The 23575-nt window shown below is 37.2% G+C and overlaps 1 protein-coding gene and 1 long non-coding RNA gene across 13 annotated transcripts in view; both read left to right on the top strand.

The window, feature by feature from the left end:
* Positions 1-16172, top strand: part of LOC138705750 (uncharacterized) — a 114125-nt gene extending 97953 nt beyond the window's left edge. For all 3 annotated transcript variants that reach the window (XR_011333747.1, XR_011333746.1, XR_011333748.1), the window contains exon 3: positions 15674-16172. This is a non-coding gene — a long non-coding RNA (uncharacterized lncRNA). The remainder of the gene's footprint in view (positions 1-15673) is intronic.
* Positions 16173-21277: 5105 nt separating this feature from the next.
* Positions 21278-23575, top strand: part of LOC138705748 (zinc finger protein ZFP2-like) — a 69876-nt gene continuing 67578 nt past the window's right edge. For 4 of the 10 annotated variants that reach the window (XR_011333745.1, XM_069834350.1, XM_069834343.1 and 1 more), the window contains exon 1: positions 21322-21431. The gene's annotated coding sequence lies outside the window, so the exon portion shown is untranslated. Of the gene's footprint in view, positions 21432-23575 lie in introns of all 10 variants that reach the window. The other 6 variants (XM_069834352.1, XM_069834345.1, XM_069834347.1 and 3 more) reach the window with 3 other exon arrangements.

Below are 23575 nucleotides of genomic sequence, written 5' to 3'. Positions count from 1 at the left end.
AGATCCGACTGTATCAACAAACTATAGACTGATTAGTCTTTTGGATTTTCTTGGAAAAATTTGTGAACGACTGATACTAGCACGAATTCAAAGATACTTAAACAACCCTAACAATCTCCATCATTCACAATTTGGATTTAAGCCTCATCATAGTACCAGAGAAGCAATTTACAGACTCACTTCACATATCCAAAATGGTTTCCACCGTAAACAGCACACAATAGCAGCATTTCTTGTCATAGAACAAGCTTTTGATACTGTATGGCACGACGGTTTGTTATACAAACTCAATAGCATACATATCCCGTCCCCCTACATTAAATTAATTCACAGTTATCTACATAACAGAACCTTTCAAGTACGGGAAGGACCACTTATTTCAAATCTTCACCCCATCAAAGCAGGAGTGCCTCAGAGTGCAGTTTTAAGTCCCTCGCTATTTAGTGTATATGTTCAAGATATATCTACACATCCCAAGTGTCAGCAAGGGCTATACGCAGATGACACTGTCATCTACTCACAGCATGTCAACCTTCACTTTGGATGTCTCTAACTACAGGAAGCTCTAGATTCTATCACTCAGTGTTCAACAAAGTGGCGCCTCAAAATAAATGGAAGCAAATCTCATGCTGTAGTTTTTACCAAACGCTTTCCACATCGAACTGACTCTCTTTCCATTCAAGAACAAGATATACCATTTGTCACAACAACGAAGTACCTTGGAGTATTTCTGGATAAACGACTTACATACCAACAACACATCACATCCGTCCGCGACAGAGCCTTCCAGAGATTCATGGCGCTTTACCCGGTGTTCAAGACCTCCACTTCACTCAAGATCAAGACTCTACAATATACCACTCTATTCCGTTCATACATGTTGTACTGTTGCGAGATATGGTCCCAAGCACAGCCTAGATTGACTCCAGAGGGCAATCTGCAGAACAATAACAGGAGCGGATTACCGCATTCGCAACACCCAACTATTCGAAATACTAGGTGTAATGAAATTCACAGAATATATCAAGCTGATCCGTCAAAATTTCTATCCTCACTACTTACTCATCCCAATCCATTGTTGAATCCTCAAATCACCTAGCTCAATAGCAATTTCCATCTCTAATGATTTTCTCAAACACATTCCTTACACCTTAATATCAAAGCAACACTGTCCATCTGACTTGTCTGCTGCTAGTAGACATTAGTTAAGCAACAATAATCATTATCCAACTAACCATATGCCACCCTTCAGAATCTTTGTAAGGCAAGGGTCCTAAGTAAAGGACCTGGTACTTAATCACCCACTGCTCATTTCAAAAAAGGAGGAGGCACAATAAAACAGTTTTAACGCAACAAGAAAATATTAAGGCACCATATAAACTTTTTTTAAAATTATAAATCAAAAATTTTATTCATTGCACTTTATATAGGCTACTATTCATAGTTTGAAACTTTCAAGGATATTTGAAAGTTAAAGTCGTGTTTATATAAAACAAAGAGGAAGTAGTTCTACGTTAGTATCGCAGATCTTTTTGGCCCCTGAAATTCGCTTCCATTCATTGTGTACTAGACAGGGCAACAGCCAAGTTGTCAGTTTTGTACAAATATATTTGAAATTGAAAGTACGTGCTCCAAACTACATTATTTTTAACATAAAAAATTGGCCACCGGCAACTTTGAACAATAATGGTAGTGTGACATTAAAAGAACTGATATTCTTCAAAAGCATGTGATACTGAACTTGTAAATTGCACATGTGGCAACACAGACCATGTGGGTGGACGCAGTGTTCTCGCTTTCCTGAGATTATTTCCAATTCCCATTTCCGTGGTTCCGATTACGTGTTAGTTCCTATAGTCTCTTCCAACACGTGTGAAGCTGTAGTGTGCTCGCAAAATTCTGCGAGGTAAATTTCCTTGTAATTGTTAATTTGTGCAATTATTCAACAATGAATAGAAGTGAGAACATTATATATTATGGAAAATTTAGGAAATTCAGTTTACAAGAACAGATTATTGCTATACAGAAGGGAAGGCCAACCCCAACACTACCTGGTCTTACATGTGTGCATATTGGCTAATTTGTAGCATGTGTCATTCAAGAAGGTGTCATTTCGTCCTGTTACTTTCTTTCCTCTTCTTAAGAAATACACAGGAGCCGCCACTAGTGTGTGTGTGCGTGCGTGCGTACGTGTGTGTGTGTTTTTTTTAACAGTATATATTTCAACATGCCCCATTACATAGGTAATATTACATGTTTTGACATTTCTAGATAATTACATTTTTAAGATTGCAAATTTGCCAGTTGCGTAATCAATAAATATCTGTGTGATAAGATATGCGATGAGAATAAATTATAGTTAAGTACCATTCCAAATTCTGAATTCTTGCACCTTCCTACTTACAAACTTTCAAATTACATTAGCATTATTAATTGAAGATTATAAGACCCTGTGTTTCCCTAGTTACAATTTTAAATTACATCAGCAGCAAGAATTTAAGTGTATATCACTCCTACATTTTCCTAGTTACAGATTTCAATTCAATAAGCAATAAACACACAAAAGGATAAAGATAATATACCAGTAAGTTACATAGATAGATCAAGAGACATTAAGGACATGGACATAGTTCCACAGTAACAGTTTTACAAATTACACATACAATTAGAATATGTCTTAAAATATATTTACAAATTACCAAACCCCACATAAGAATAGAAACACACTAAATTATATTTAAAAATTATCAAGACTTCACTTTCACTATCCTAGATTTCAATTCAATAAGCAATAAACCCACAAAAGGATAAAGATAATATACCAGTAAGTTACACAGATAGATCAAAAGACATTAAAGACATGGACATAGTTCCACAGTATTCATTTTAGATTTCAATTCAATAAGCAATAAACCCACAAAAGGATAAAGATAATATACCAGTAAGTTACACAGATAGATCAAAAGACATTAAAGACATGGACATAGTTCCACAGTATCAGTTTTATAAGTTACACATACAATTAGAATATAATCATCTTAAAATATATTTACAAATTACCAAACCCCACATAAGAATAGAAACACACTAAATTATATTTAAAAATTATCAAGACTTCACTTTCACTATCCTAGATTTCAATTCAATAAGCAATAAACACACAAAAGGATAAAGATAATATACCAGTAAGTTACGCAGATAGATCAAAAGACATTAAGGACATGGACATAGTTCCACAGTATCAGTTTTACAAATTACACATTACACATACAATTAGAATATAATCATCTTAAAATATATTTACAAATTACCAAACCCCAAATAAGAATAGAAACACGCTAAATTAAAATTAAATATTATCAAGACTTCGCTTTCACTATCCTATTTACAAGTTTTGCAGTTTCACTGTCAAGTTTGATGTTTCACAGAATTGTGAAGTCTATATCGCGGACGAAGGTCGAAAATATTTGGAGGTAGTTGGAGGCCAGTGCTTCGCACGTTGTTGGCCACTTGCCTCCTGCTTCTTGGATTTTTGTTATCATATCGTTCCTTTGTCTGGTCACTATGTTACAATCAAATATTACGTGATTGACTGTTTGTTCCTGCTGTCCACATAGGCATATGGGAGACTCTATTATTCTAAATCTGTGGACATATGCCTTCAGCTTTCCGTGTCCTGTTGTCATTGCTGTGAATTCTGGGGAAATGGGCACCTTTCGGCTCAACCTCCTCTTGACTGAGGGAAAAAAGGCTTTGCTTATCCTTCCTTTCGTCGAATTGGAACATTGTTGCTGCCACATGTCGAGCCCCCTCTCCTTCTCTCGTGTCAGAATAACTTCTCTTGGTGTTTTGTTGTAGACGACTTCCCTATCCTCTAACGCCGCTGCTTTCGCCAATCTGTCTGCTAGTTCGTTGCCCAATATACCGGAATGTCCCTTGACCCAACCGAAGTGTATTATCCACTTGGATTGTGTTAATTCTATAATTTTTGTATTTATTCTCTCAATTATTCTGCTCCGTTTGGATTTGTTACTCAGTAGGTCTAATGTTATCTTGCTAGCAGTGTGTGTGTGTCTGTGCGTGTGTGTGTGTTTTTTTTTCATCTTTATTTGGACAACATGCTCCATTACATAAGCAATACTACATGTCTGGTTTGTGCTTGCAGGATTACAATGTTCTTACAATCATATATGCGACAATTTATTACTTATAGGGCAATGTAATTAATGCCATTGTGACTAGAATGAATATATCATATTATAAACTTAGAAATAATTTTGAATAGTGTATATTATATGTTACATTGTTGTTAAGTATTCTGATATTCTATTATGAGACTTGTATCCTACATTATTATTTATATTAACTTAATATAATCATATTTTATTTTACTCTATTTTGACAAATTTTATATGTTTGAATATAATCCCTCAACTAATGTCTTATTGGTATTTATTACTTATTCTTATTCTATTTTGTGAACTCTTTTTCTGTATAAGTTTAAATTCCAATTTTATAGTTTTTTTTTCCTTAACGTGTTCAACAATTCGTTATCTTAATGCTATACGTTTCGTCTACTTTCTAGATCTACTTCTCTTACGAATTTACAATATTCCTTCAAGTATTTTTCCATGAGATCGGTCTTGTTCGGTGGCCACCTTCCTCCTTTGAAATTTATGATCATTTTCAGTTTGTTTCGGGGCTTGTTGTATTTCGTGCACTCGAGTAAAATATGATCAACTCTTTCTTCACCGTTATTGCAGCTGCATGTTGGGTCTTGTATGATGCGGAATCTGTGGTAGTATGCGTTGATTCTTCCATGACCAGTTAGCATGGTTGTCAGTCCAGCTGAAACAGGTATGTGTAGTGCTAGTCTCTGCGAGACTTTTGGAAAATATCTTCTTGTTTCCGCACCGTTTTTTGCTAGCTGCCACTGATTTTCCCACTTCGCAAGGCTTTCTTGTCGCGAAGTCTTTGTTATTCCACTCATGGGGATCTTGCTGTAGTGGAGTGTATCTTCTCTTGTTGCTTTCTTGGCAAGGCGATCGGCAAGCTCGTTCCCGAAGATCCCTATATGCGCCTTAACCCAGCTGAAGGTTATGATCCAACCTGTTCCTCTTAAGGAAGTCAATTCCTTTCTGATTTCTTCTATTAATGAATTGTGATTCCTGCTGTTTTGGAGGGAGTCTAGGGTGATCTTACTGTCTGTATACAGTGATGCAGTCTTAGGGGTGTTGTGCTGTAGTTGTAGATTATTAACTATATGAAGTGCTTTTAGGATTGCGAACTGTTCAGCCTGGTTATTTGAGCATTCACCATGAAGTCTGAATTTAGATTGTTGTACGAGATCGCCGCCGAAAAATACTGCTACTCCTGAACCTACCCCTTCACTGGACTTACTCCCATCAGTGTAGATTTCGTAAGCGTAATCTTAGTTTGGTTTTGTATCTTGAACGGCAGGAAAGTCTGCCGGATGGGGCCAGTCCCTGAGTTCCAAAGGTCTCTCAATGTTGCTGCCTAATAGTCCTTTTTTCGTCGCATAGTTTCTAGCTATCTCTTCTAACTTAATGGTGATAGGAGTGAGACCAGTCAGGATGCAAAGAGCTTCAGTTGACGTTGTTCGGAATGCTTTTGCAATCTTTATGTTTATCAGTCTTTGTACTCTTTCAAGTTTTTTCCTGTTTGATGTGATTTTGAGTGCCTCTAACCATACGGGTGCTCCATAAGACAACAGGGGCAAAATCGCTCCTGTATATATTGTTCTTAGTGCTCCGTGGCTTAATCCCCAGTTAAGTTTTGCGGATTTGGACAGGGCGTTAATCAGAGTCATGGACCTGTCTGTTATATTCTGGATGTGTGCAGTGAAATTGAATTTTTCATCCAGAGTTATTCCGAGGTATTTAATTGTCTGAACTTGTTCCAATTCTTTGTTGTTGAGGAATATATTGATAGATGCTTTATCTCTGCGCCTCCTCCGTGTCACCAGCATGACTTTGGACTTTTCCTCGTTAAATCTTATTTTGTTGTTATTAGCCCAGTGTATGATCTTTTGTAACTCTGAATTGGCAAAGTTTTCTGCTTCCAGCATGCTTGAACCTTTTGTTATTATGAGCAAGTCATCTGCAAATGCGATAGCTTTGCTGTGACTGGAGTATTGGAGATTAAGTACGGAATCATACTGAATGTTCCAAAATCCAGGACCACAACAGGATCCTTGAGGACAGCCCTTTGTAATGTTTCTCTCAACCTTTATATTATTCACACACAATGATGCACTTCTGTTGCTGAAGTAGCTCTTTGAGAGAGTATATAGATTCTTAGGACACTGAAATTCCCGCAAGGCATATAAGATGCTTGGCCACCAAGCTGCATCGAATGCACCTCTCACATCTAAACTCACAATAACAATGTATTCTTTTTGACATAAGCTTTGTTCCGTATACTGCTTTAGTGCCATCGAAGCATCCACTGTGCTTTTGTATGGCGTGAAGCCGTACTGATTGTGGTTTAGAAGATTTTTGGAGTATACATGGTGCATGATTCTATTTATTAGCAGCTTTTAAAGTACTTTCCCAGCTGTATTTAGAAGGCTTATTGGACGAAATTTTGTCACATCTGTACTTGTCTCTTTTCCGGGTTTAACAATTGGAATTAGTTTAGCTCTCTTCCATTGTCGAGGGAAGTATCCTTTCGAAAGGCAAGCGTTATAAATGGACGTGATATATTTTGGAAATTGTTTGAAAACTTGGAGTAAAATTTTGCTGTTTATTCCGTCTTCACCTGGTGATTTATTCGGGTCCATATTATTTAGAATTCCTCCTATTTCTTGTGAAGTGAATTCCTTATCGTCCTGTGTATAGATGGGCAGATTGTTTATCTCCCTCACGTGTCTATGATATTCATTGTCTTCGCTTTCCAGATCTTCTGGCGTGAAGCTCTCGAGCATGTACTGTAGTGTTTCTTTCATGTCCTCTGTTGAAGAGCCATCGGGTTTCTTTAAAGTTGTCAGCTGCGTAGAATGTCTTATTTTTCCTGATGAAAGCCGGTATACAGCATTCCAGGGGTTGTTAGATGGTGTTAAACTACAGAATTGTCGCCATGAATCAGTTTTTTCCTTATTAATGAGTGCCTCGTACTTCCTCTTCTCATCCAGGTACAGCATTTTTCTTTCGTATCTAAGATTTTGATCGTTTTTAGTTCTTTGGAAACGTCGTCTCATAGCATTTGTTTTCTTCCGCATTATTGTTAGTTTATCACTCCACCAAGGAACTGTTTTCCTCTGTAGTGGTTTCCCTGATGACCGACTTATCCTGAAGCATCTCCTGCACGCCGTTCTTAAAATTAGATCGTGTTCTTCAATCAAATTTTCTATATCTGTTGCATCTTCTACAAGTTTGCACATTTCTGCGTCTAGTTTTTTAATTTCTCCTACCATAGAACTCTGATAGATTTTCTTTGAAAACTCGCTTGCGAGTTCTTTGTTGAATTCTCCAAGCTTCTCGTCGTTTATGATGTATTTTATGCCATGAAAATCGAGTGTTCCATTATGCACTGCGTGATGTTTCATGTTGAATGTAAGATAGCGATGATCGGAGCAGCTTTCCTCTCCTCCGCATTCCCAGTCGCTTATTCTCGAAAGAAGTTGGCCATTGGATACAGTTAGGTCGACATTGCTTTTCCCTCTTCCGTTGTCGAAGGTAGTATGTTCACTCTCCTCGTTCATTATATACAAGTTGCTTGAAGTCAAGTATTCCTCCACTAATTTGCCTCGATTGTTAGTGATAACATCATACCAGGTCTTTGACCTCGCATTGCTGTCCATACAAATTAGTAGACATTTCCCTTTCGTGAAAGATAAAATGTTACCAATTTTTCTGAAATCGATATTTATATCCGTAGTAATATCCATATACATGCTAACTGCATAAGTGCTGAATTTATCCTGAATAAGTTCGATAACAATCATGTCTGAATCGGAAATTTGATTTATCATTATTGCATCAACACTTTTATTCGTAATAATGATCGCTGCTCTTATATTAGGTTGTCCGTAAGAGAAAATTCTGTAATTGGATGATATGCCGGCCATTTTATCATTTATCGTATACGGTTCCTGTACGAATATTACGTCTAAACTATATTCCTTAATTATCTGCATGAGATTTTGTGTGTGTGTGTGTGTGAGTGAGTGAGTGAGTGTGTGTGTGTGTGTGTGTACATTACGAAAAAGGGTAATATGCTGTTGTTCCTTGTGCGTTTAGTAGTGTATTGTGAAAAATGGTATATTGCTGCGTGCCATTTTGTAAATAGAGCTCCCGAAATAAAGCTCCTGGCATTAGTTTTCATGAATTCCCTAGTCAAGATTCCACTAGACAACTATGGATTAAAACAATAATCAGACAAGGTATGTACGTTCCTGAAAGAAATATTTTAAATTTTTGTATTCAGTTCCTACCTAAATGGTTTTCATTTTATCTCTTATGTAGGTGATACGAAGGATAAATTTTGGCAGCCTAATGATCATTCTGTGGTATGCAGTAATCATTTTCTTACCACGGACTATAAAACAGGTATGAGGAGAAAGAAATTGAAGCCCGATGCACTTTCTAGTATTTTTCAAGATTACCCTCCAAGTAAAAGAATTAAATTGAATGAACCGAGAAGAGTGATCGTAAGAGCTGAAAGAAAATGTTTAAAATCTAATAACCATGATAATCTTGATGAAGATCATGGAAATATGATTAACGATTCCTGCCAATACAGCCATACTAAAAAATGACATTGGAGTTCAAACAAAGTTAAAGATAAATGGACGCAGTATTTCATTGCAAAATAGGAAATTGCAAACGCTGCAAATGTTTCGTCAGCGTGCGAAACAAAAGATATCTGAACTACAAGAAGAGCAGAAGAAGCTCAAAGACAGAGTTAAAGAATTAGAAGGAAAGGTTGCTCACTGTAACATCAATAAAATTGAAGGTGCAAGTGGAGAAGAAAATATTAAGTCAATGTTATATTGGAGCAGCTGAGAGTCGTTGGAGCGACGCAACTATACGTTATTGTATTTTGTGGCAAAGCAAATCACCGGCAGGATATAAATTTGTAAAAAATGCACATCCATTAACCTTGCTATCAAAATCTACTTTAAAGAGGTTTGTTGGTAATACTACTGGTGTAATGGGGTCGAGTCTAATTCAAAAGAGGCTACATGCGGAAGCAAAATATCCGGAACGAATAAATATATGTGGCTCCATTATATTACACGAAATGGCTATACAACCACGCTCAATTTATTTTAAAGCGACAAATGAAGTTCTAGGACTGGTTTCAATGAATGGGCTTGAAAATAACCTTGGCTTGGGAAAAGTGATTGCAACAAAATTGTTGTGTTTTGTGTTTGTTGGCTTACCTTCCCATTTCAAGATACCAGTTGCTTATTTCCTAAAAAAAGACGTGAAAGCAGAGGAGCTGCATCAACTGACAATTAAAGTAATTGAAAAAGTTGAGAATGCATCGCTTTTGTTTTACGAATTGTAGCAGACAACCATGCCACAAATGTAAAGTTGTTCCGGATTCTGTCAGGTGGTAACGCCCCCCAACCTGTTGTTCCACACCCACTGGACAGTTCTCGTCACGTTTTTGTGTCATATGACCAATGTCAAATCCTGAGAAATGCTTTACTGGACGTAAAAAGATAGCTGAGTAATTGTAGGAAACCTATTACTGGCTGGTTTGTTAGGAGGCTCTACGAACTGCAGAGAGAAAAAAAAAAAACTTGAAATTAGTTAGGCGCCTTACACACAAGCATGTGTATCCTACTAATTTCGAGAAACTGCACGTGGATAGGGCAGTAGATACATTCTCTTACTTACTTACAAATGGCTTTTAAGGAACCCGAAGGTTCATTGCCGCCCTCACATAAGCCCGCCAGCGGTCCCTATCCTGTGCAAGAGAGATACATTCTCTACACATATAATTTATGCTCTTGAATTTTTGAAGGCGCATGGACCTGAATTCGTAATTTCCGAATGTAAAAATGCAGAAGGAATAATCGAGTTCCCGAAAATGGTAAACAAATGGTTTACCATTTTAAATGTGAAAAATACTCACCAGTATGTACGTACACAAAAGGAACGATGATGCAATGCATTTTTTTCGGTTGATGACGCAAGACTCTTCTCGTTGGAAAATGACTTCATACCGTATTTGGAATGGTGGGAAAATTCAGTAACTAGAAAAGGCCGAGTTCATTAGCAGTGAAACATTTGAAGCAGCTTGTCTCACAAACAAATCTGCTGCTGAGTGCATTATATACCTTTTGCAGAATGGTTTCCATTTTGTACTCACAAGGAAATTTTCTTCTGACGAAATAGAAAATCGGTTTAGTTGTATGAGACAGCTTGCAATCAGTAACGATCAAACAAACGCAGCAAGTGTTACTCAGGCGTTCCACGAAATTTTAGTAACTGGCCTTGTTAGTTCATCATTTTCTGGAAATGTAAGACCTGATTCCGCCTGTAGTAGTTGGATGCCACCCACACGTAAGTCAGTAAACGAGGAAATCCAGGATGTCTATGTCCCAGTGTTAAATTCACAAATGCTTGCACAATTGAAATATATGGAAGAAGAACCAACAGAATTGCCTTCTGTTTCAATGATAACTGCTGCTGCTTCTTATATCGGAGGATATTTGGTACGTGTCGTCGAAGAAAATATACATTGCGACGACTGTGTGAACAGAGTCAGTAGTGCACAAGCTCCTTCTCCAATAATGACTCTAATAAAGGGTAAAGATAGAGGAGGTTTACGATATCCGAAACCCATATTCGTAATGCTCCTAACAAGACTGGAACGTGTAGTTGATGAGCCACTGAAATCAATGATTGATGAACCAAGTATATTGCGTACACTGTCAGATATGTTACTGCCCTAAATGAGTCGTAATCCGGTTTTGCAGTGTGGTAAAATGTTCATTCAGAGATATTGAGCAAATTAATATTGCGAAAATTCCTGCGACCATATATAACTAATTTCACCAACAATTTGACGGACCAGTTTCGCAAAGATTATGTTGCGAAAAGAAAGGAAAATGCAGAGAAGAAGCTCTCCAGGAAAAGTGTTAAAACAATTCCTATTAATTAGGCTCAGTGGACAACCCGCGCACTTCGTCTCTTTATTACAATATTTATAACATATTACTATGAACAGAACAGATTTCTTATCATTGTAAAATAAAGATTATGACATGAACTATAATTCTCGACGTCAAGAATCAGATGGACTCGTAGTGGTAAAGAAGAATAATTCGCAAACGTGTCATCTTCTACTCTGCTTCCATAAGAGGTCTTCATGAAATGAGGTTTGCTTGTGGCGCTTCAAGCGGAGAAATCTTGCATCGCAGCGCCGACACTGTTTACATAAGGTAAGTTACTAGTGAGTAGGCTTCTAGTTACTTGGAGGCTAAGCTCAGATAGTACTTTAAACTTTTACTTTGCATTCTATTGAGTCTCTATGGCGCCCGAATTCTCTTAGGATTCCGCTGTTAGCCGTTCCACTCCCCACCCCCGCTATCCCTTTTAAAAAGTCGCTTTCTACCTGGTTAAGTTTTTCCGTTCGCCCCCATCCCCAAATTTCTGCCCCATACGGAATTGTAGATCTAACTACCGTGTTATATACTTTATGTAATAAATTTAGAGACTTCCTGGATTTTGTTACGTATCTTCAGCATTTCCATCGCTTTTATCAGTGCCCTGTGTTTTGTAGTGTCTATATGTTTATTCCATTTTCAGTTCATCGTCATTGTTACCCCTAAGTAAACAAAACTTTTCACGTTGTTCAGTGCTCGGTCTTCGTATGTCCAAGTCTCCGTTTTACTGTAAACACATCCGTTCTTAAAGGTCATAGTCTTCGTCTTTTCAGTATTTATCTTCAATCCCCAGTCCCTAGAGTATATTTGAAGCTTGTCAAGTCTTTTCTGCTATCCCTTAACACTTCTAGGACATAAGGTCAAATCGTCAGCATATAACAGTACTGGAATATTCACGTCCCCTATGAGGAAGGCGTCAATGTCCTCTCGTAACATAATCTATGTTATATCGTCAATAAACAGGTTAAAAAGTAAGGGAGACAGTATGCAACCTTGTTTCACACCTATGCGACTGGAAAAGCTTTCAGACACTCTGTTCATGACGTATTTAACACAAAATTCCACTTTATCATATATCCCCTGAAGCGACCTAATCATCTTACCAGACATCCCTTTCATCCATAATTTATATCAAAGGGCTTCTCTCTTCACAGTGTCGAAGGCCTTCCGAAAATCCACGAAAGCGCAGTGCAGTTCCCCTCCCCCTTTTTAGACACTTGTTTCTGTTTCAGCGAATCCAAAATAAATATATTGTGAACTGTGTTGCAACCTTCCATAAAACCCATCTGAAATTTTGAAATTTTGCCGTGCAGAGACACCCACCCCTTCATTTTTTCATACAAGATTTTACAATAGATTTTACCCATAGTAGGCAGTAAGGCCACGCCTCTATATGAGTCTGGATATCTAATCGAACCCCCACTTTTATAGATTGGATGAATGATGGATGTAGCCCAAATTTCCGGGTATTTCCCATACTTAAATAAATCATTAAACACAATTTGCACCCGTTGTACAAATTTCTCATTGGCAAGAGCAGCCTTTAATATTTCTGATGTAAGGGCGCAAACAGCCATAGTTGCTGACGTGCCCTTTTTAAACCCCACTAACTAACTATTTCTGATGGCAGGCCATCCCAGCCTGGTGCTTTATTATTCTTCAAAGAGGAAACCGCTTTTCTAATTTCTCCCCGTGAAATCTCTGTGTCTATCTCCGGAACCTCCGAAAACCCCAATAATTCTTCCTGTCCTATTACTAATCCCCCACATCTCTCCTTCCCCATAAACGCCCCTAAAATATTCCCGCCATACTTCTGGTGTAATTTCGTTCTTTACCCACCCCCATCTCTTCTCAGTCCGCTCACTACTTCTGACCGTTCCAAACCCGTGTCTAAAGTTTGTTGGAATGCCCGACTGCAGTACATGTTTCCGGTTCAGGACTGTTGTGTGTTGGAACGCTTTTTCTGTACTGCGCATGCTCACGATAAGTACGAACTGTTCCTGACTGTTGTTGGAACGAACCTTAAGGCTCGTCTCCACTATTAAATATTTAACAACATGTTAAATATAACATATTGAATTTAACATGTATATGGACATTTCAAGTCTCAATTGATTAACATGTTAACTGAATATGTTGAATTTAACACTTTTAACATGTTCGCGTGTTTTCCAGTAGAAATGGAAAACATTTCAAGTCAATTCACTTGTTCGTGCGGCGTCGGTACCAAAGACGTTGTAGTTATATAGTCGGTAGAGTTCGGCAAAGTTCGTACAATTTTCATGGCAACAACTAACTTCCGGTTTCCGTGGCGCGTAACTAGGAGCATCTACCGCCTATTCATTCTGCATTCTACCTTGCTGTTGGCTAGACTAGTTGTTCGAAAATCAAATAATGGAGTGGACAAAAGATAACACATTAGAACAGCTTAATGCACTAATGGAAGGGCCTTGTTTGTGGGATGTCTCTGTGAAAGTATACAGAGACAAAACAAAGAAGGCCGACTGTTTTAGGGAATTAATATTACTATTTAACTGTTCTCGAGAACACATAGAAACAAAATGTTATCACTGCGTTCGCAGTACAGCCGGGAACTGCAAAAGATTAAAAAAAAGTAGGAAGTCTGGGAGCAGCGTGGACGACATATATACGTCGAAATGGTTCGTTTTGGAGCGATGAGCTTCATGAGGGGAGGAAATAATCCGAACAAAACAAGGACCAAATTTCCTTCACATATGATAAGTTTAATCATATTAAGTAGTACAGAATCTAGGAATATTCTGTAGTTAATTACGGACATTTGTGGTATCTGAGTCACTTTGAACGAGTGTTTACAAGTAAGTAAGAGGTTCCAGCATTAGTAAGCTAATAAATTATACTGTGTCTCTCAGGATTGAATCGTTTACGATTACGATTTCAGCTTTTCAATTAAATAAATAATTAATATCTTAACTAATAACTTTATACACGCTACATATCATTAAGGGCGCTAAAACTCAATGTCTGTTGCTGCTACGAGTAAGAAAAGCAATAGAATACAACAAAAACAAATAAGTTGAGATTAGGCTAAAATTGTTAATTTCAGTGCAGAAAAAGTACAATTTTTTTAAAATAAATTACAATACATAAAAGGAAACAAAATGGGATGAATATTCTTTCAATATTAAAGATCGGTGGTGTACACATTTCAGTAACAGAAATGTAGATACATTTTAGAAAAGTTTTCCTCAGTTACATGTAATTTGCAGTCAAGCACCCCACTTAACTTAACTGGTAATTATTACTTTAGCGATAGCGTACTTGCCTCTTGTTTATGGAAATAATTTAACACGTGGTGAACGACTAATAAATAATGGAGTATGTGGACCTTGTGACTTTCAGTCAAAGGAAATAGAAACAGTTTTGTTTTTAGTTGAGGCAAATATTATACACCGCCAAAAAGCAAGTCGAGAAAGTGTGGTTGCAAAGTTTCAGTGTGGAAAATTTTATCCATGTTAGTTTAACCTAACTTCCAAAGAGTGAGGGCGGAACTGGGCGGAAATCACACAGGAAGATATATAGAAATAATGGATACAAACGGTATTGCTAAAGTAAAGAATTATGACTTAACTTCTGTTGTTCTGCCAACGTACCATCCTCTGTTCACTTTTGAAGAATTCTGCGAACTCCTCTCGCACTTCCTTTGCAGAAAGGGTGTTTTTCCTTGGAACCCCTCATAACGGACGAAGACCCTCCACTTCTCCTTCATTTCTCCAAGTTCCAGGAACAATGATACCAGTGTCTGTGCCTTCAAAATCAAATGACCCTGGTGGAGAATATATTGCCCTTGATGCACTGTTTCGTCTGAGGAAGTTGTGCAGAATTGTACTCGCCATTACCACAGAAATTCCAGTATTTACTGAAAGTGCCATGGGTTTTTTAAAAACCCTGAAAACTGAAGAGAGAATGCCAAAAGCATTCTCATTAACATTTCGTGCTCTTGACAGTCTATAATTAAATGTTCTTTCTCGTGACCCCTTCTCATGTGTTCCTGGAAATGGCTTCAAAATGTTCCTTGTTAGGGGAAATGCTTCGTCTGCAACTAAAACATACGGAACAGAATTCTGTCTGCCAATTAAGGGTTTCTCTTCTGGCAGGTTCAACCTGTTGCTTAGGAGTAAGTTGTATAGTGATGTATTCCTAAATACTCCAGCATCTGAGATCCTACCTTGGCAGCCAATGTCCACAAAAGTGAATCTGTAGAAAGCATCTACTAATTCTAGGGGAACAATGCTAAAGCTGTGTTTATAATTGAAATACAAACTTCCACTCTTGAATGGTGCTTGCAGAACCACATATTTTCCATCCATCGCACCAACATAGAGAGGAAAATTCCATTTCTCAGAAAATGCCTGTTCCTTTTCTGCCCAATATTGTTCACAAAATGTTACCTGAAACCAAAAACGTAAATATAGATCCTATATACAGTACATTATTCATTTGTATTAAATATAATGTTTGTTATTAAGTTATATTTATTTTCTCACACAGGAAGACAACTCACAGTCCACACAATCTATGGAAGGAGATGGTGATTGTGTTATTGATGATGATTATGATGATCATCATTATGAACATATGAAACGAGGGAGGTGAGACTTCCCGAGAATGAGGCTACTGCAAGCACTTCATCCTCCACCACTGTGTCTACCGCTAGATGCATCACAAAGAGGAGGAAATTTTATGATGAGTTGTCTCTATTGCTATCGACACAATGAAACAGATAGCACCATCGAAGGAGAAACGTCTTCAGCAGGGTGAAAATAGGGATGAGTGCGATATTTTTGGAGAACTTGTAGCAGTAGAGCTACGCCAGATTCAAGATTCAGTGGTCCGCGAAACTTTAAAATTAAATATACAAAAACTTATATATGACGCGAAGATCACTCAACTTGTCCCTGGTGAACAAGTGACTTATGTGCTAAATGATAAGAGTTAAGAGTAGTGTGATTAATTGTTAAGTAATAGCCAATACTTGAATAAAATTATTACCCGTATACAATGTTGTAATAAAGTTATTTCTGGAAACTTACCTGCATGTGTTCTTCCAGCAAAGATGATATAATTGCTTCACATACTTCAGGAATAATTTTTGAGATCTGTTAGTTGGATACTTTCACTAAGTACATGATACTTGTATAAGAATCTTCAGAAGCCAAGAAACGCAGAGTTATTCCAAGACGCAAGTGAGTTGAAATTGCTGCTCTTAATTGTGTATCTTTCTTTGATATAACAGGACGTATTTTTTGCACCACTATATTAAAACCGTGTTCTGACATTCTCAGAAAGTTTTTAATCCAAATTGATCTTCAACTTTAACCCATTTATGCCCATGAATTTTTTTGTTGAACATTTTCATAATTTTACTAATTATAATTTATATATATCCAAGGAGTAACCTTCTATCAATGAAATTTTATTTGTGTCCTTTGTTACTGTGTACAGGCCTGTTGCGAAAACGCAACACTAAGCACAAACGATACCAATATTGCTTTAAATTACAGCAGGTTACAGAATGTATTTAAATTACATAAAATGTAACATGTATGACTTAAATCTATAATTTTATAAATTAAGCTTCACAAATAATTTTGAATCAAGATTATTTTGAGATTTAACACTAACATAATATTCAAATTCAGTAAAATATGTACAAACAGTGCCAAAAGTGATACTACACTTTAGTACAAAAATCACGAAAATAATTTTTTGAATCCAGTCGCTCTTTTATAACAGTTCATTTTACATGAAAAGCAAGAAAGCATTTTTCATGGTGGACAACTTCACATTTTGCGCAATTCTTCATTGTCGCAGATTTGCACATAGCGCACCTTGTCCTTCTATTCTGTGATGAAATTTAGTGACTCACGTTGTCGAATCGAGAGCCCAAGGAAACACTTCTGGCCATAGGTGTCTTCACAGGACCAGTGTTACTTCTTGGTTGGCCGAATCTTCCAGTATTGCAATAGATACGTTCCTTCTGAATTCCAATAGGTCTAGTGTATCAGAGCCAGTGGCACTAGTGGATCTTCTGTGAAGGTGTCAATCATTCTGCAGTGATACATTCAGAATCCAGATGTAAGTAGGCCAGCACCACTTCTTTGAATGGGCGCTGGTTCTATAGCTGGTACATTTTGATCCATTATATCCGTGCTACCCATATTTCAATTGTAAGTTCTTACCTAAAAGTGTTGTGAAATCTGCACTCTCTTGTTTTGAGAAGCTGAATAGCGAGATGCATTTGAAAGTGGTTCTATGCCTTCACATTTACACACCATGGTAACATTGTCATTCCATCAACAAATTACCAAGGGTGTACTCAAATCTGTACATACGTCATATGAGCCTGTGTATTTTTTCTTCATGTCAGTGACATGACTAAGTCTTAGTAGTCAATTTTATTTCCCTTTATGGTACCTATTAGTCCCATTCACATATCTGTAAATGCGTTCACTGTCTTCAAAGATATAAAATAATTGTCTGCAAGATTGTAATGAGGAAGTATGTTCTTTTCATTGTCTTTAGACAGAGTGTTCACAAACTGCAGTAATACTCCACCTCCAAGACCATACTCTGCTTTGTAATTAGTCTGTTGACATTTAGCATCCTGGTAAATGTCAAAATCAACGAATTAACCAAGTACAGTGGGTGATCAAATTATTAGGGACACTTGGTAAAAGTAGGAATTTCATCTTCAAAATCACATAAAACACAATTAATTTGGATTTTCTCAACTGGAAAAGCTTTATTACTCTAAATAGTGTTTTATAAACAATATTATTACATATTTAATTGTGTAATAATGAATATGGAATGAAATAAACAAGAAAACTAATATTTTGTCACACATCTCTTTGCTGCAATTACAGTTTTAACTCTCTTTGGCATACTAGAAATGCATTGAAGACAATTGTTTTTAATTTCTTGGCTGTGATGCCACATATTGATCAGTTTTTCTATTAAAGATTGTTTATTTGTAATAATTTCTGAATGAATTTGCCTCTTCATTAGCTCACAAATATTTTCAATCGGATTAAGGTCCGGACAGTTACCAGGCCAATCCAGACCCTTAATTTTGTTATCAAACAGGAATTTTGTCACCTTATTTGCCTTGTGACAGGGCGCAGAGTCGTGTATGAACACAAAATAACCATCTAGAAACCATTCACGGACTTGTGGAAGAAGCCGTTCCTTCAGAACCTTTATGTATTGATATTGTCTCATCATTCCTTGAACAAAATACAGGCGACAAGTTTCATGACCACTAATTACCGACCACACCATGATGCTTAGAGGATGTTTAACAGTCTTCTACATAGAAAGGCACCAATGAGAGATGCTGGAATCAACATATCTTCTATGAAAACCCGTCGGAGGATCAAAGTGTTAGGGTTTCCATGTCGCACTCCAACCAAGAAACCATTCCTGAAACCATACATGTTGAAGAAGCGTCTCTCTTGGACAAAGCAGCATTAATCTTGGACTGTGGATGATTGGAAAAAAGTCAGTTGTTTGTCATTCACATGATTTCTTTGTTAGTCACAATTTTACTTTGTGCAAGTTTTATGTAGGCCTACTGTGTATTTTGTTTCAGGTGTCTTTTTTTCAGATGAATCTACCATACAGATACTTGCTGACAAATCTGTGTTCGTTAGAAGGTGTAAAGGTGAAAAGTACAATAATGACTGTATTATGAAGACTGTTAAACATCCTCTAAGCCTCATGGTGTGGTCTGTGATTAGTGGTCATGGTCGTCTGTATTTTGTTCAAGGAATGATGAGACAATATCAACACATAAAGATTCTCAAGGAACGGCTTCTTCCACAAGTCCGTGAATGGTTTCCAGATAGTGATTTTGTGTTCATGCACGACTCTGCGCCCTGTCACAAGGCAAATAATGTGACAAAATTCCTGTCTGACAACAAAATTAAGGTTCTGGATTGGCCTGGTAACTGTCCGGACCTTAATCCGATTGAAAATATTTGTGAGCTAATGAAGAGGCAAATTCATTCAGAAATTATTACAAATAAACAATCTTTAATAGAAAAACTGATCAATATGTGGCATCACGGCCAAGAAATTAAAAACAATTGTATCCAATGCATTTCTAGTATGTCAAATAGAGTTATGCTGTAATTGCTGCAAAGGGATGTGTGACAAAATATTAGTTTTCTTGTTTATTTCATTCCAGATTCATTATTACACAATCCAATATATAATAATATTGTTTATAAAACACTATTTAGAGTAATAAAGCTTTTCTAGTTGAGAAAATCCAAATTACTTGTGTTTTATGTGAATTTGAAAATGAAATTCCTACTTTTACCAAGTGTACCTAGTAATTTGATCACCCACTGTATGAAATTTGTACACCAGACTTTATAGCCAAATCGTATTAGTTTTCCTCTAATGTACTGCTTTAGGCTATGATGCCCAAAATAAGGAATCATCCCCTCATCGCGAACATCTATTTCTCACCACGTTGACTAATTCCACTTACATTCTGTGTCTCAGTAGTCATTACAGTTTGATCTAAATGCACATTGCATGCTGTTGGGAGTTGAGTGGTATCAGAAATTATCAAAACGTCCTCATGTTGAGACTGAAACACTAATTCTCCATCAGCACAAAGTTGATGTGAATTCAAGTTGCTGAATGTTCCTCCTATATCTTCATCCGCAATATCTTCATCTGTATCATTACGGACGTCCAGAGTCCACACCTGTGGAGTAACAGTTAGCGTGTCTGGCCGAGAAACCAGGTAGACCGGGTTCAATTTCCGGTCGGGGCAAGTTACCTGGTTGAGGTTTTTCGGGATTCTTCCTCAACCCAATATGAGTAAATGCTGGTTAACTTTCGGTGTTAGACCCCGGACTCATTTCACCGGCAATATCACCTTCATCTTATTTAGACACTAAATAACGTAAGATGTTGATAAAGCGTCGTAAAGTAACCTATACTAAAATAAAAAAATAGACGTCCTGAGGACCTATATACACATCAATACTTTCTGTAGTACCTGAAGGCAGTCTACGATTTGCTTCGTATTCAGTCTTCAAGATGACATAGAAATTATATTGTATGTGCTTAGTGTTGCGAAAACGCAACATTAGTACAATTTAGCAGGGCGGGTACGCAATATGGAGGAAGGCTGGCATATAAGTCTGCAGTAATATGCAAATACAACTATTTTAGTACGTTGTAAGCAAATTTTTACATATACAGTATATGATATAAAGTAAAAACAAAATAATAAATTTTCTGAGACATGGTGTGTGCGGATATGTCAATACTCAGACGTGAAAATTCACGTGTCTCGTACCGCCAATAAAACTGAAATGGAAGTTAATTATTGTGCTACAGGCTTCTTTGACTCTTCTAGTATAAACAACAATGAAATAAAAGTTAATTTTTTAATTCATTTCTTTGCATTTTTGCAGAACAGTAATTAATGCAGAATGTTGCGAAAACGCAACACTAGACAGATACCGTAAAGTGGGGTGACTTTGAACGCCGAGGTGACTTTGAACAGTAATTTAGCGCCTTTCTAAATTAAATGCTGTACCCAACTGCGAAAAAACTGAACTAATTTATTGACAACTTAAACAGTTTTTTCGCAATTGGGTACAGCATTTAATTTAGAAAGGCGCTAAATTACTATTCAAAGTCACCCCACTTTACGGTATGAAGCTCGTTCAGAAAGTCTTCTGCATTGTCTTTTACTAAGATATTGCCGCATCCACATTCTCCCTTTCTTCCTTTTAAGGACCTTGTAATAAACAACAGAGGCAAGTACAAAAGCTAAATCCTCTTCATCTGAGTCAATTTTCCAAGGTTTGAAAATAAAGGTACGACCTACGTATTATAGACTCTTCATGGACTACGCAAAGAAAGTCAAGTTTAACATGTTTAACAGGGTGGACAAAGTGTTAAATGAAATTAGCATTAACATGTTCAGTCAACATGTTGGGATGTTAACTGTGAACAATTTTTAACATTTAACATGTTGTTGTTAAATGTTTAATAGTGGAGTACGTATTCTCTTTTCGTTGCTTACTCCCTTCACGGTTCCTGTCGTTACTCACTGCTCTTTTGTCGCCACATTCACGGCAGCGTTGATCTCTTTCGTTCCTGAGTGTCCAGACAAGAGCAATGAAGTTCTCTCTTACGGTACCGATATATTCGTGGTTGTATACGTGCTTAGTTCTGTACGTATTTTCTTTTTCGTAGGATTACAATTGTAGTAAAGGTAAGTAGAAAAATTTTATTTCCAATCTATACATATAACACAACATAAACTTCAGACTAGAATATAACCATCGTTCTGCTTTACTATTACCGCTGTTCCGTGACAGTCTCAATTTGAGTAACTGTAATATTAAATGAGGGAGAAAACAACTGGCCACCTTATCCTATTATCTCCTTGCTTAGTTCCCTCATGACTTGCCTTATTTGTGTAATTTATGAGATTCCAACTTTACTAAGGACAGTCGATTAAACAACAACAATATCATACGGATAGCCCCCCCCCCCCCACAGTTTTAATGAAATAGTGATTTTAAAATTTCTTAATTATTGCTGAATAAATTGCTGATTTACTTGATATGAAGCAAACTAATGAATTTAATGGACTTAATTTTGCATTGATTTTAAAGTTTTAACTTATTTATTCTGTATATCGTTATCTTACCTTATCGTAACTCGCTCGTACGTCGATTTTCCCTTCTTTGAAAATGTATTCACAGAGAAATAAATCAAGTAGTTTCATAGTAGACCAATATTAGCGCTAGTATTTTAAATTAAGCTTCACTGCTTTGTCAGTAAAAGGCTCTGTGGATATACTTTCAAAAAACGCGCAACACGTGAAAATCGACATCCGAGCGAGTTTCAAGGTTTTGGAATTAAGATCACGCTATGCTATTTTTAAATACATTTCATTTATTTTACTTAAAAAATATAACATGAAATAAAGTTTAAACGTAATAGCCTATTTTTAACATGCATTATACATCCAGTTCATACACAGACACACCACAACATTTTTAGATAGTTGATACAACGAATAATGCAGTCTGCATTCAAAATATGGTATCGACAGTGTCGACTGTCGGTTACTCTAACAATCAAAGAAAGAATTCGTCGTTTCGCAACAGTTTTCAGTAGCAAATGATTGGTTACCGATTGTAGTAGTGTTCTTGTATTAGTTGCGTTGTCTAAATAATATAATATTTTGAAGTGCCCCCCCCCCCCCGTGATAAGCATAAGTGCGATGAAAGTGTATGTGAACCCAGTGAACTGAAATGTCTTAAACTCCCCCCCCCCCCACTTTGTGACTTAAATCCTAGATCACATACATAACAGATTGCTCAGCCTTATAGACTTTGACGGTAACAACTTTTGTCAGGTTCACTATGCTGCCATCTAGTTATTACATGAGGAGTCACATCATAACTCCTATTTGAATTCCATTAGCGTCTGTACTGCCATCTGGTTTTTGTTTATGGCGGGCGGGTGGCGATCCTGGCGGTTGTTCTCTTCAAAGTGCTACCGATTTTAACATAGGGGTGAACAGTCTCTTATGTATGTGATTAGGGCTTAAATACAACTTCAGTTGTTTCTAATGTAGACAATCCTCCATTTGGAATAAATGGATCGGTATCTCCCCAACTCTGTGACGTAAATGTGAATGCAAATATTTCTAATATAGACGAACCATTAAATTTGGTATCAGTGCATCGATCTACGATGTTCCATGCAAACCACATAAGTTAGTTTACAAACAAACGTTATTGTATAAGAACAAAATAGTAAATGATTTGATAGGTATACAGTATATTCATTGAATAATCTCAGCAGAAAGATGCAGTTTTCTGTTTTCCTTGTTGATATTTGGTTCAGTCTGATTCAAGCAATGCTGAACATGTTTGCACTAAATCTGTATTTTGTAATTGGAAAAAAATAGGAGAGAAACTTGCAAAACATGTTGATAGTGAATGTCATGAAGTCTACCGTTGTGGCTGAGGGGTTAGGAAGTGTAGCTTCCAACCTAGCGGTCCTGGGTTCAATTCCCAGTCAGGACGAGTTGCCTGAGTGAGGTTTTTTCGGGGCTTTTCCCTCACTCCTATGGATGAATATCAAGTATCGCCACATCCTTTCTTCCCCCATCATCCCTTCCTCATCATCCAGTTTCTGATTTTTCAGATCACTCTACAGGCACCCTCCCAGAACTACCGGCTCTCTCGACCAGCCTCCGTGGAATGTAGCTAAGCGACGTTGGATGGCTTCTGCAATGAGCACCCGAGGCCGACCTACTCGGGGGAGGGGTTTCACCTCGGACCAACAAGGGGGCCTTCGGGGAAGTTGCCGAAGGAGGAATGCTATATGGATTTCTGT

The sequence above is a fragment of the Periplaneta americana genome, chromosome 9, assembly GCF_040183065.1.
Source record: "Periplaneta americana isolate PAMFEO1 chromosome 9, P.americana_PAMFEO1_priV1, whole genome shotgun sequence".
NCBI lineage: Eukaryota > Metazoa > Arthropoda > Insecta > Blattodea > Blattidae > Periplaneta > Periplaneta americana.
Note: the sequence above shows the minus strand (reverse complement) of the source record. Positions and strands in the feature narration are given on the sequence as shown.